The 14636-nt window shown below is 37.0% G+C and overlaps 1 protein-coding gene across 13 annotated transcripts in view; it reads right to left on the bottom strand.

Moving 5' to 3' along the window:
- Positions 1 to 14636, bottom strand: part of MAST4 (microtubule associated serine/threonine kinase family member 4) — a 278614-nt gene that overhangs the window by 247851 nt on the left and 16127 nt on the right. Inside the window, exons 2-5 of one of the 13 annotated variants that reach the window (XM_085566682.1) lie at positions 9814 to 9968; positions 6314 to 6445; positions 5936 to 6018; positions 4431 to 4646 (exon numbers count right to left, since the gene is read on the bottom strand). The exons of 7 other annotated variants lie outside the window; for them this stretch is intronic. The gene's annotated coding sequence lies outside the window, so the exon portion shown is untranslated. Of the gene's footprint in view, positions 1 to 4430; positions 4647 to 5874; positions 6019 to 6313; positions 6446 to 9813; positions 9969 to 14636 lie in introns of all 13 variants that reach the window. 5 more of the 13 variants (XM_085566684.1, XM_085566683.1, XM_085566686.1 and 2 more) reach the window with 5 other exon arrangements.

The following is a 14636-nucleotide window of genomic DNA, read 5'->3' as shown; positions in this document are numbered from 1 at the left end:
AATTCAATATCGGACATTAACTCTTTAATGGTGTACACTTTCCAAACACACAAATTAAAATAGAGATTCTGCTGACAAGATAAAGTCAAGGCAACTTCAACATATAGGTGATCTTCATGGGTCCCTTCAACACAAATAATTTCAGGATTCTGTGCTTTTATGTCCGAAACAGTATTTAAGTAAAACCTGAGTAGCTTACTCTTAAATTTTACTTCCTTTAAGCTACAGGCACAAAAGCTCAGCCCAGGCCAATGTTCTAACAAGTACTAACACTTAAATGGTTCCTTCATGTACCTGTATCCTTTGAAAACATAGTCCTTTCTATCTATATGTCCACAAATTTTCCAAAGTCATACATATTTCCATTGGTGACATTTAAAACAGCCTCTCCTTCCAGCATCACTAAACACACAAAATGCTTTGCTGTTTGCCTTTTGACATGTTCACAGTATTAGGAAAATACCTTTATTACTGTAGTAACCACCATTTTATCTCTACAAATAAAGATGACAAAACAAATTGATCAGATTTTCTGGATACAATTGAATTTCCAAGAGCTAATCTGAAAAAGAGCTTCAGTAAAATCCACATTAGAAACTTCAGAATCAAAGCAGGATTTTATCCCATTTCAGAGAAATGCACAATCCTAATTATCTCTTTACACAACCATTAAGCAATAAACAGATTAAAGAATTTAGTACAAATTTAATTCTTTATGCCTACTTTAACATGTCTTTCCAAGAGATGGAATCAAAATCATTTTTCATTTCATTAGCAGTATGACAGAATTCACTTGAAAAAGGAATTTAAAAAGAAAAATATATTTCCCACTTTACTGCTAGAAAATAATTTGCATTGGCAAAGCAAATCACTGTCACTGGTGTTATTTCATATTTAGCATGACAGAAGAGTATCACATTGCAGCAAAGTATCTTTTCTTTCTCCCACTCACTCTCTCTCTATTTGCATTAGGCAAATACTGTCTACCAAGAAAGAACCAAAATTAATACTCATTTTATAAGGTAACTATTTCAGTACACTGTGGTAAAGAATAACACTAAATCACTGTAGGTTTTGGTTTCACAATTAAATCCTACAGATGAGACACCAACATACCATACATATTTGTGCTCAATACTAGCACAAAGTTTACTACGGCACCTTTTACTACCTTCTTGAGAAAATTTATAGATACAACATTTCTGCAAGGAAAATATAGATTTTGTATACAACATACTTCATTAAAAAACTGCTAGGTCACAAAATTTAGTCTGCCCCAATCTTGATGATAGGTAAGGGAAGCTAGTTAGAGCACATACAGGTTGTCTGTGGCAAAAGGTGCATAGGCAAATGGATGTCAAGAAAGCAATTTTCTAACCAGTTCTGTAAGATTTGTTTTTACATGTATTTTTTCACAGAAAGAGAAGACTGACAAAACTGAACTGAACAGTTTCCTGACATAATATTGATTTGTCTAAATTAAGGAAGTGACAACATCAGAAAAGCCATGATGGCAGTAACAGTAATTGCCAATTACTCCCTCCTGCAGTCTTAGCCTCATTCCTGGAAATACATTAAAAATATTTTTTCCCAATAATTATATTAAATCAACAACTTGTTCTACCATGAACATGCCTTAATCTAAATTATTAGGATTTAAAGACAATAAATGTAAGAAGTGGGTTCAGAAATACAGTTTCATTCACAATTCCAGTGAAGTTCTACACTAGATTACAGTTTTATTCTGGTACAATCCCTTGATTTCATTCTCTTAGCCTGAAAGCAGAACATTTGATTAAAAAGGAAGATAACTCAATATAAGACAGAATTAAAAATGCCTGAAAGTCAACCTGTCTGCAATGTTTTTTTTAGCAGTAGTAGTAGTAGTAGTAGTAGTAGTAGTAGTAGTAGTAGTAGTAGTAGTAGTAGTTTACATCTATCAACAAGATCCTATATTTCATTCAGGTCTTTTACTAAAAATTTAAAAACTAGTTTCTCTGGCCTTTCATAGCTTACTCTCTGTTATTGGTAGACATTACAGGTGCCAGCTAGGAGCTGCAGTACATGATTAAAGCACTGCCATGACAATATGCTTAGCATTGCATCATAATTATTATAAAAAAAAATAACTACCCCTAAAGTGAAACAATTCTGCCTGTTGATTTTATATATAAGCTTCTAAGCTGCGTGCACACTTCAGTTGTGTAAGAGGTATGTGGCTGGTTCACAGATCAATTCAGCTTGCTAGAATGAATATATTTATAAATGCTACTCAGGCTTGTGGGTTTTTCTTAAAAAATACTAATTACCTGCAAAACACAGCATTAGCAGGTTATATAGCGGAAACCTTTTGAGCAATCTCAATTATTTCACACTGAGCAACCATTTCCAGATGGAAAAAAAGGAGTAGCAGAAGGATTCCTAAAGGCCAAAAGCACAAGAGGAGCACATGCTTCCCACGCATGTACACATACAGGCTGATGTAAACTACAGAACTATTAGTTTATAAACCTCAGTTTTGTGTCCCTGTAGATGTGGGTGTTCAGCATTTCAATGTTTACTGCTTGGAACTAACATGATGAAGCCACTGCAGCGGTGTTACAAAATGGGCATTCACAACTTTAAATCCTGCTGCAAAGACCACGCTGCCCTTGATGCCACATCCTCCCAGCCACAAATTATAGTGGTTCCCCTTTACACCAAAGAACTTCTTCAACCTTGTGTTATCAGAAAACGCTCTTGTGGTAATTTCCCCTACCAGCCTGATGAAAGAATACTCCCCCTACAGTGGCAGAGAAACCCATTTTGGAAACTATGACTTCAGCCCTGCCAGGCTGTGCAATCTTTTTGACAGCTTCCAGACACTGAATAATTTAAGCAGACAGCATACATGTTATAAGATATACTAAGACTGAAGTTCACATTTAAAGGCCTTCAAGGCTTACACAAAATGGTTCAGAATACCAGAATACATAAGGTCCCCCACTGCTGACCTAGTGAACACTCAATAGTATGTTGCACTTTGAACAGCTACAAATACTGTTACAGCCTAGGCATATGGCAATTTGGCCCCAAGGACCAAGCAGAACATCCAGGATTTCAGTATCATCTGAATTAAGCAAAACCAATTAATGCAAAACCAGACCCATCACACACAACGACAATGACCAGCTAGTGCATGGACAGAGGTATGTTGGATATTTTCCATAAGAAGAAATTCTTCCAGATGCAGAAAAAACCTCAACTCATTAGCAGTATTATTACTCAAAGCTACAAACATCTAGGCTTTACCAACAGAATAAATAAAATAATAATAAATAACAGAATTTTGGAAACTACTCCAGAACAGAACATGGAGGGTTTATTGGTGCAACAGGACATACACAAAATAATATCCAGAAGTTAGCATCAATCCTTTTGCTTTTAGTCTGTTCCAGTCCATGAAGCAATTGCTGCAGCTTTCCTTTCATTAAGGATGTTCAAGATTCAACACCAACATTACTAACTAAAACTCTGCAAGCTATGCTTCCTATATAAGTGCTCCTTACATAGAAAGTCTTCTAGCAACATCAGCCAACCAAAAAACTTCATAGTTCAACATTTTTAAAGTTGATGGGCTTTTTTGTGTGTGTGCAGGTTTTGTATTTCAGAGATCTTTAAATCACATGACAACACTAAAACGTTGAAGGCAAAAGAGATTAAAATGCTAGCTGATTCTCTGATTACCCCAACATAAAAATGCATCTTTTTTGTTTATTCTTTCATTAATCCCAATGGCTATACACTTGTATTTCTGAATGTGAAAGAGCAGGACAGTTGATTTAAAGAGAAGTGTACTGAATTTTATGCAAATTCAGTAACCAGGTATTATACTATACATAGGCCGTCTTCTGATTTTAGCAGTGAGTTATTATTATTTCTAAAGATGACAAAAGAAACAGAGGAATCACTTTCATCTCAAAAAGCACAAGCCCAAATGTCTACTTAATCAATAAATGTGCAATATCACCTCAGAGAGTGAGTTAGAACTTCATGGCAACTACACCTCCTAGCACAATACAGCAGATGAATTTTTATCTCGGACCTGTCAAAGCAGTAATTATTTCCCCCAAAATACAACACTAGCCTCAGGCATAGAAATAGGGTTTTTTTCTGATCTGCTATTCTGTAAACAAGATGGAGTAACTTGTAGTGGACTAGTATGCATTCATTTGGGAAAAGATACCAATAGACAGGAAGACACATTCACAAAGTCATTTATAAAAGCATTTATGGTTTAGCATTATGACAAGAAATAACATGCACCAACAAGCACTAGGCTTGCTTCCAAAGAGCAACATCTTCCCACGAGAGAAGGGGAACATTCCATTCAAGCACTGTAACCCCAATCCCAAACAGACCAAAGCTGAAAACGTCCCCAAGTCACTCACCTTTTCCCAACTCCTTAACAAAACAAGGACAACAATGGATTACGCTTACGCAGAACGGGCAACAAGCAGCCAAAGGGCTGAGAGCTCAGTGTCACGGCACCATGGATCACCGGGCACCGGCCACTCTGAGGAACACCACAGAACAAAATCAAACTCACACGAGCACGATGCACACTAAGGGAACACCTTCAGCAGATAAATAACACTTGAGGCAGCCTGTACAGAACATGAGCAACAAATTATAATTGATGTAAGCAGCAGTGTGAACTACATGAGAATTACGCTAAAGGATTCAGCTACTCCTAATTTAAAACTCATACAGTTGTGTGAATAGAATATTCTGAAAGTACCTAAAAAGTAATTTATACACACTGACACACTATTTCAAAAGCTGTGTCTCAAACACAGAACTCAATATAGATCAGACTGCAAACCCTCTAAAAATTATACTAAAAATCTTGATTTATACTGAAGTATTTCACTACGTGTGAACTCAATTTTTTTAAGAAGTGGAACTGAAGCAAGCTATCTGATGAAGACTTTCATTAGTGCTGTAATCAAGTGCCAATATATTTTTACTACAATAAAAACTCACAACACATGTGCACCAATACATCTCAATTATAAAGACCAAAGTTAAACATCTGCTGTTATAAATTCACTTGGGGGCCAGTGGAGAATTGAATCAAGTTGGACTACATAAATTAAAAGCAGAAAGGTATCAGAGAGCTTATTTCTCATTTACACTGCTAGATCAGCAGCAAAACTTGCAGATACAAACCTGCAAAAATTCTGCTTTCCACTACTAACTTTTATGCATGTGTCTTCAAAAACTGAAGGGAAAAAAAAAACTAAACCACGAACAAAACTCTTACATTGCCCACAAAAAGGGTTCTGAGGAAATTATTTGACCAGCATTCATCTTTACCTTATTTATAACATTAACTGAAAAGCTTTATCATATATTACCTAGGCATGGCATGTTTTGTATCTTTCTCTAAGGTTTCTGATAGTGTTGCCTTTAAAGCATAATACCTAAGATTTCACAGTGATTTTCTCTATTTCTCTGATCAGATTACCTCTTAGCCAGTGGCCAAGTAGACATAATTTTAAATGAAATTTATTGCTCCTAGCTTCTGCTAGACTAGAAACTGGGAGCTGTCCAGTATATTTAGAAGCATTACTTTTATAAGTATTAGAATATTTCAAATTAAAATATTAAAATTAGAATATCTCAAATCAAGCTCTATGCTTGTTAAGTTACAGCTGTAAATTGTTTAAAAATCAAATTATTAACCTATAAATACAGGTATATTCATAAACAGGTTATACAAATATGTATATAACATTTAACTATTTTGAAGCAGCAGCCAGTGAAGCAAGATGTCTGTGGAATAGCATGGGTTAAAAAAATTAGAAGTCAGAGACAACTAAGCTGCATTACTTTACAAAAATTGCATTCTTTGATGTTCATTCTACCCACTCCCGGATATATTAAAGCTCACCACACAGAAATCTCAGTAAGCTTCTTTTTTAGTAGCTGTTTTTCTAATTGTCTTCTCTCCCCTCCATCATTAATCCTTCCATCCTTAGAATGTCAAACACACAGTGATCATTAACAAATAATCATCAAAAAAAGAAAAAAAAATAAATCACATCTATTCACATTCTACTTCAACAACATAGAAGCAGACTCCTAATCTAACTTTGATTACAGACTGCTTTCTATATGTAGATCTAGCTTTCTTTCATATCAAACATACCTAACATTAAATATAAGGCATATGTGTAACACATTAAATCATTAATTCAAACCCTGTAATAGCTAACACATCATTAAGAGTTCACATAGAATGCAAAGAGAAACAGGATACCCAATTTACCTTTTGATATTAACAAGCAAGAAGGGGAGCACATTTGTGAGGTAGCACCACTTGGAATATTCTTTTTTTTTCTAATAGAAGAAGATAAATGTGTTAACAAAGTGATCGTGACATTTCTGGTATCACGTGCTGCTGCAGAGAGATCAACAATGCATGAACTTCAACTTGTCAGATCAAGAGAGGTCAATTTTCAAGTGTTACAGCTCAAAATTTGCACATCTTAAAAACAGAGTTTAAATACTTACTGTTAACACCAACTCCCAGACCTCCTGCCTTTGTTCATCTAGTGTAATCCATCATGCAAGCAATCTAGTTCACTTCCATTTGGTTACACTGTAGGATTATTCCACATATATGGTAGACTCTGGACTAAACTACTCCTAGGTGCCCAAAACCCACATATCTTCTTCTCCATGTGACACATCCCCTGGTGAATACCTAGAAACCTTTTTATCAAATTTTGACTTCCTAACAACATAATATGCAAGGAGGAAAAAAAGCCAAAAAAAAAGCTAATTTTCTTGCATTTGTGGAAATTCAAGGTCTAAATAGGAAACAGCATAACAATGTAACTAATAGTGCAAGACTGAAATCTTACTGATGCCTGCTCTTAGAGCTTTAAAAGATGAATATTTTAATATTGTCACTGTTATGTTTGAGAAGCCTGCCAGTAGCAGCATAACTTGAAAAACTTCAGCTTTGAAATTATTTACTTCAGAAATCAAAAAGCACAGAGGTATATTTCCACCCCTGCCCCCAAGTGACTTAATGATCTAATAAATTACTTATAGGCAGATGCAATATGATAACAAGTACAATGGCTTAGAATATTTATTAGCGATCTAATGTAGTGCATCATCAAAACTGAGAAGGAAAAGTAAGAAGAGGAAATCACATAATTTTCTCTGGCCTAACAATTAATCTAGACAAATATTTAAAAAGTTATTTTTCTGACATTTGTCAGTAAAAAAGATCATGGGATTCTAATCATGGTTTCTTGACCTTTTTCTACTCCAACATTAAAGGAAAGTAATTGTGGCTTTGAAACCTTGTCAACATAAATTGCTTCATGATGTCATATGGGACAAGCTTTTTCAGCAGCCACATCTATGTATGTTTACAATCTTCCAGTTTAATGCCCTTACAGCATTTAAAAATCAGCTTTTCCTTCACTGATCTAGTATCAGCCTAATGCCTGTACTTGAACAATCCGTCAGTACTTGATCTGAAGCAAATGGCCAAGATTCTCCTATCCAGGCTTGATACCCTGCATCTCAATTTAAGATGAAGTCTGATACCAAGTCTGAAACAAGCTTGTGATGATCGTTCCTCTAATAAGGGAGAAGTCTGAAAGGTGACCAGAAATCTCTGCCTGAGTGTGTAGGAGGCTGTGATGAACAAAATCAGTAAGAGGTTACATGTAATATATTTTCTCTCTCATTTGGAAAGCTATCCTGGAACTCAAGGCAAAGCAGACACAGACTTCTGCAGGTTTATCAAACACCCCTCTGTTAAAAGTAAAAATGATCCAGCCAAATTAATAATTAATAAAAATAAATTTTTATTCAGCAATCAAGATTCAGTCTAAGACAGCCACAAAGAAAAGGAGAGTGCCAAGCCCAGGATCGGTGCTGGGTGAGACACAGGTATGACCACTACAGCAGAGGGTCTCATATGTTCACACTACTGTCCCATCCAAGTGGTTTTTATAGTTTGTTCTGCCTGAGGCTGAGTTTTCAGCCATCAAGCTTTTCTTCCTTTCAGAGACCTACATATTAATGGAATTTCTTTTCTCCACATGAGCTGAACAAAACCGTGTCCAACCCTGTCCAAGAGCTATATATGTCCATGATTGAATTACTGGAATGTGGCATTGAGATATATCTTTCTGATGGCTCCAGCTATCTCAATCTTAGATATGTATCGCCCTCTATCACCTTGGGGAACTACCCATCTCCGGGCAGCTACGTTCATTCATTTGCAAATGAGGTCCTCCTCCCTCTTGTCAGTGGTGGTTTCTGAGGCAATCCTGACTCTGGCTTGCATGCTTAAAACCTTGTAAGAATATTTCTCGCCAACATATTTCATATATATTTCTCTTTATAGGCATGAATTATCCAAAACACACATAACACCTCCAACACACATATATAGAGAAACTGAGAATCCAGTAGAGATTTTACGACCTCCACAGTTATTAACTAGGGGTGACAGTCTGGACATGCTGGGTCACCCCCATTACTGTCCAGGCAGGCTAAGACAGGTTAATGACACACTGTCCATAGCTCATCTTCCTCTGTACAGGAGAAGCTCCACTACAGTGGTCCTCTCTACCAGGATATACACGGACATATCTTAAAATGAGAGAATGGGATGTTATGCAGAGATTAATCATGTTTCCCCACTCCAGGATTTTTGCATGCATTCCTGCGCCCTCCAGAACCTGAACTCAGATTTGTAAGCAGCACTTACAACAGACTTTTTGTGAAGGTAAGAGAGATTAAAGATGTTCTTTATTCTTTCACTTTACTAAATCTAGCTATCCTCTCCACCCTGGAAACACCTTAAATTTTTTTGTCAGTCAGCATTTGACCAAGGGATAGACAATCCAAACCACAGTGACTCAGATAAAGTGCCTTGCCTATTGAGACAAATCATAACGTTGCAATTTGACTCAGTTCTCACTTAGATAATGGTAGGTTAGGAACCTGTCCCAAGGCTTTTTGACTTCGTATTTTCACCCATTCAAAGAATTCCTATGTGTGGTCAAGCAAGAGACAACATGAAAATTTAACCAGAAGCAAACAAGATGGTTTTATTTCAGGAATATCACTGTTCTCTTAGCCACTTGTGTATATAAAATTGGTCCACTTCCTATTTACTCATTAGATAAATAGCTGAAAACATGCATTCCACATACAGTAACAGACTGAACTACTAATGGGTAACGGCCCAAAATAACAATTCAAAATATTCCCCTTTTGTGAACTTGTCGAGGTGGTTTGTTTGAAAATGAGGTGGTGAGCTTTTGGGTGTGTAATGGCTAAACCTCTGAGCTGATAAGACAGTAAGTAAATGGCAGGCTATGAGTGAGAGAGGAGCCAGATCCCATGGAAACAGATGGCACCTCTTGTCATCCTAACCTGCCCTCCTTTTGCACAAACCACTGGGTTGCTGGGCTCTCCCTACTTCCCCTGAAAAACTACCTTGTAGCCTGAGGGTGCTCATCTCTATTAATGGGCCATAATGGGACTCAGCTGCATAATGGAACTCATCAGACTAGCATGAGGGGCAGCCGCGTTGTCTTAGAAGGTACTAAGGACTGCCAAAATGTCCCATGATCCACAGCACTACATCATCCAGTGAGAAGCTCCTGCCCTAGGAGAGGTACCTAACCATTCCCACCTGAACTTGAGTGAACATAAACCAAATACATTTTGTGTTCCAGGAATTTTCATGGGGATCATTTTTCCCCAACACTTCTTCAGGACTTTACTCACCAACTGATTGATCTGGTCTGCAGCCACCACTTCAACCAATCGCACTTGATGTAACCAAGTCTTGGCGCAGGGCCTACAGGTGGTGAGATCCTCACACTCTCATCCTTTATCTCTTCCCTTCTTTTCCCTTGCGCATATCCTTGGGTGATGTTGTGCTTTTATATTACAATAAATAATAAAATGGTTACATATATGTTTTCCTCTGCAATCAAACTGCTCTATAATAAACTCTAAATTTGTGTACTTACAAACACTGATAATTTAGTGTCATTTCACTCTAATCCACCCCAAGGGATCAATTAACAGGAATCTTACCTTCTGCAGTGAGCTGTAACATTTCATTGCCATGGAAGGAAGGAAAGGAAGGAAAGGAAGAAAAGGAAGGAAGGAAGGCAGGAAGGAAGGAAGGAAGGAATGTAATATAAGGAAACAAGTGCCACCATCCAAAACCCTAGGTGACATACATACTGGCAGTCTTAATCTAAGGATACTGAATAAAGACAGCTGAAAAAGAAAACTAATGTGTTTGGGTAAGCAGAGAACAGAAATAAAAAGAATAAAAGCAAACACGCAGTCAGTGGACATCAGTATACTTTCTCAAACAGTGAGACAAATTTGGCAACATAATTAGACAGCTCAGAAATTTTTTAAGCAGTCTCTTTCTTTCTGCTTCTTTTACACGTATTCTCTTTGCAATGCAAAAGAAAAGTTCCTGGAAAAATCTTCAGTTCAGCTGTTGGCTTGCCAGATGCTCAATATATCAAATAACCAAAGTGTCTCCTCAACTAAAACTAGTTTGAACAGATGAAACTGAGCAAACAGCTTTCCCTTTCCTCTTAAAGTCTTGAGGCCATTGCACAAATATCCAGTCAACAGTCCTTACAAGAGAATTTTGGGAATTCCTGCAGTTAGGTCACAAAAAATGGACAGCTCTTCCCCCATCTTCTCTTTACTAAATGCAGTCAAAAACCAGTGACAGTAGTAAATAATCTTCCAGTAACTGAAACCCAAAATAACAGCTATACCAGAGTACTGATACTCAGAAGAAGCAACAGTTCAGCAGATTCTTGAAGGAGAGGTCCAATAATGTCACTATTTAGAATCAGCATAGTATCATTCACGCAGTGGATCTAGTGAAAACTTTTTTACTATACATCATCCTTATGCTTAATAACACTATGTCCTTACAAATCAAGACAGATAGTGTTGTGATAAAAAATTTGGAGGTTCCATTTAAACATCAGTATCTAAGAAAGCATTAGACATTAGTAGTCAGAGGGCAAAAGAGCAGCAGGAATTCCAGCATCTGTATTGCTACCTGGAACTAAAACTTGACTGACTTGCATTCAAAATTTATCATCCTCTTCTAGAACAGTGAAAACAGAAAATAAATATATTCCTCCTTGATCTACACACCACAAAAACACCGCTAGAAGAAAGTGGTTTGGTTTGGACTGTGAAACTAAAAGCAGAAAGAACAAGGTCTCACTAGAAGCATAATGCCTCAATGAAAAGACTTCTATGCCTGGTAGCTCTTTAGCAGATTAAATGACAAATACAGAAGTGACATGCTGATCCACATTCTGGAAAGTAATTACATAGTACAAAAGACAGCTTCAAAAATTAATCCAGAAACCCCCAAAAACAGACAGCCCCCAAAAAAACTAAGCCCACAACTTTTATAAGATTCCCATGCTTCACTTTTTTTCAGGTTACTTATACAAATACACAGACTCACAGCTCTAAAGAGTTTCAAAGCAAAATGTCTGCTAGCATCAGCATTTCTTCCCCTCAAAGATCTACTTTGGCTTTCTGGATATGTATGTACAAACTTGCTACTGACATCATAGATAAACTAGCCATGTTAATGGAAATCATTAAATTAGGTCAGTGCAAATAAGCTAACTATTCTTTTTCCTCTTTGCTTTGAAGTAGTCAAGATACATCTTGCTTTATTTCTGAAAACTGTTCACCTGTATAATTATCTTTGGAAGAAAGGCAACCATCTTCAGCATCCAATGGAATACACACACCTCTGCAACTGAAACCTCATTAAAATAATTTCACTGCTTAGAAAATAGCTTACATAATTCTTCTAAAGAAACTAGCATTAGTGGCCCAATGAAAATCAAAGCAGCAGCAACTAGTGTGGAGGGAAAAAAATAAAGGGGAGAAAAAAAGCCATGTCGACAAAACCAATTCTGTACAGTTTTAAACCTATACTAGGGCTATAATTCAGCTGATAAATCAGCCATGCTACCAAGTGCTCGAGGCTGAAGCCAGGCACAGAGTAACAAAATGAAGATACAAATCACAACTCCAGATGCATGGCTACGTATATTCATCATGCCACAAAATGTGGAATAGAGCCATCAAATTGGACAACCTCAGGCCAGTGTGCTGCACACCACCACAGGTCACCTCAACACTCATCCTGCACTGCAGGTTCCTTAACTTACCACTGTGACATTCTTTCAAATCTGACCTTGCCCTCCTGCAGAAAGGCAATTTATAATCAAGAGAACAATGGAAAAGGAGATGGGTTTCTTGTACCTTTCCTAAGAGCACATCTCTTGAGAGAACAGAATACCTTAACGCAATTAGTTACGGCATTCTCAATCTTCTGTATAAAGCTGCAGCACAATTCTGGCCTCCATGCAACTCAAATCTAAACTCATAAATATATATTTATTAAAGATGTTGATTGATTTAAGATGACAAAAAGGTTTTAAACCCTTGATAATAAGACGAATGAATGACCAATCAAGTTAGCTTTAGAAAAGGTAAACCTTCAGCTTTTGCCACCTTAAAGGCTTTTCCTTGGCAATCTCTCTTCATAAAGCTAAAATTACTGCAAAAAAAGTTTCAATTAATACTATGTTCCCCTGCCACATCTCCTACTCTTCAGAGACTTGTAATACTCACCTCTGACAAATTCAACATGTTTTTATTGAGATTTGTTGAAATAAAAATGTACACTACAAAAAGTGGTTTGATTTTTAAAGATGTCTCAACTCACCTCATTTTGTCCCCTTGTAGAAAGGGGACAAGATTACATAATAAATGAAAGGGTCCCCTAAAAAAAAAAAATCTAACAGTATTACCCTTCCACACTATAAACCCACTTTGGAGATGTTACAAATGTAACACTCTGTATTATGAAATCAGTGTCAGTATTGGTGCTTACACTTAGCAGTTTTCAAATGACAGATTTTTCTTCTTACATAATGACAGCTGACAGACATACCTTGTAGTGCTACAGGATAGCTGCCTAGGTTCTATACCTGAACCCACCTATGTTCAGCTCTACAGAATTCAGCCAACAGCAGTACTCACTTCCCTAAACACATTCAGGGACTTGGGGTGGAAGAGGGAAGCTAGAAAAACATTTTACACATACCCTAAATGATGTTCTAAAACTACTGTTGCATAAAGAAATAAGGCACAACTCTTCCTTAAAGAAGCAGTGACATGACTGCTATTGCAAATAACAAAACTTGTATGGATCCACATCTTATTTTGATGACTGAACTGGATTAATTTGGAAACTAACATCAATGACAACTTCCAACAGCTCTTCAGACAAGACATCACCTTGTTTCAGTTTTACTATTCATAAGATTTACTATAAGTTTGAATTCATTTCTTGGCATTATGACATGGCTAGATCACCAGGTACGTTTAGAGAAAAAAATAAGTTCCAACAGAGAAACCAAGAGCCCAGCATCAGTTTCCAAAGGTGATATCTGAAGTATTAAATGCATTTAACTGTAAAACCACCATGAGCTTATAGAGCTGTATTCAGGAAAGGAAAAAACTGTATTTGTAAAAGGAGCAGATTTCAGTTGCCAATACATCAGCTAAAACTGCATGGAGCTACACCTACCTAACAACACTTTTCAAACCATTTACTTCTTTGAAAGTTTTTAAAATGCATTATATACATAAGCTACCAAGGCCTTGGCCTTGGCCAGTTGCTAGCCAACTGACCCAGCCACCTTCTCACTCCCCCTCCTCAACAACCTATGGAGAAAACAAGATAAAAAAGTTCATAACTCATAAACTCTTGTTTATGAGATGTCTCATAAACAGAGTTCTCTCACCAATTACCATGATAGGTAGAACAGGTTTAGCCACGGGAAATTTAAATGGCTAATGATAAACAAAGACCAATTAAAAATTTTTCAAAGTTCACTTCTTCATTTTTAACTCCTCTACCTCCTTCCTCAGAATTAGTGAAGGGAATGGATGCTGTAGTCACTCCATAACAACTCCTTTCCTCACACTTCTGCCCTGATCCTCATAAAGGACACCCTACAGCCTTCTACTGCCTGTGCCCAGTACAACTGCACTTTTGGAAAGCACCTGAAGAGGACTTCATGAGAAAAGACACTTACTGAAACTCACCAAACACAACTGATTTACACAGGGACTTATGAGCCCCAAACCGGTATTCCAGACTTAAGAGAGTCAAGGAAGGCAGACAGCTCACAATTTTGCCAGGCAAAAGAGATTTTTATTTTTGGTTATAGACACTCCCAGCAAACTCAGTGTGCAGCCATCAAGACCAAACTCTGCAAAAACACCCTTCAGTCACTAACAGCACAGGATAGGAAAGGGGAGAGAAAAACAGTCCTTGATTCCTTTCGACAATTTCACTGGATACTAAATAGCCTCAAAATTAGCACCATTACATCTGTATGTAACTGAGAATCAAGCCATGAAGACTCAACACACTTGTGTTACATCCATTCAGCACTGACTTTTCCTCATGATATTTTACATGACCTTTAATTTCATGCCCACACAACCACAAAAAAAAC

The sequence above is a fragment of the Lonchura striata genome, chromosome Z, assembly GCF_050655825.1.
Source record: "Lonchura striata isolate lonStrDom1 chromosome Z, ASM5065582v1, whole genome shotgun sequence".
Classification (NCBI taxonomy): domain Eukaryota; kingdom Metazoa; phylum Chordata; class Aves; order Passeriformes; family Estrildidae; genus Lonchura; species Lonchura striata.
The sequence above is the reverse complement of the archived record's forward strand: the minus strand, read 5'-3'. Positions and strand labels throughout refer to the sequence as shown.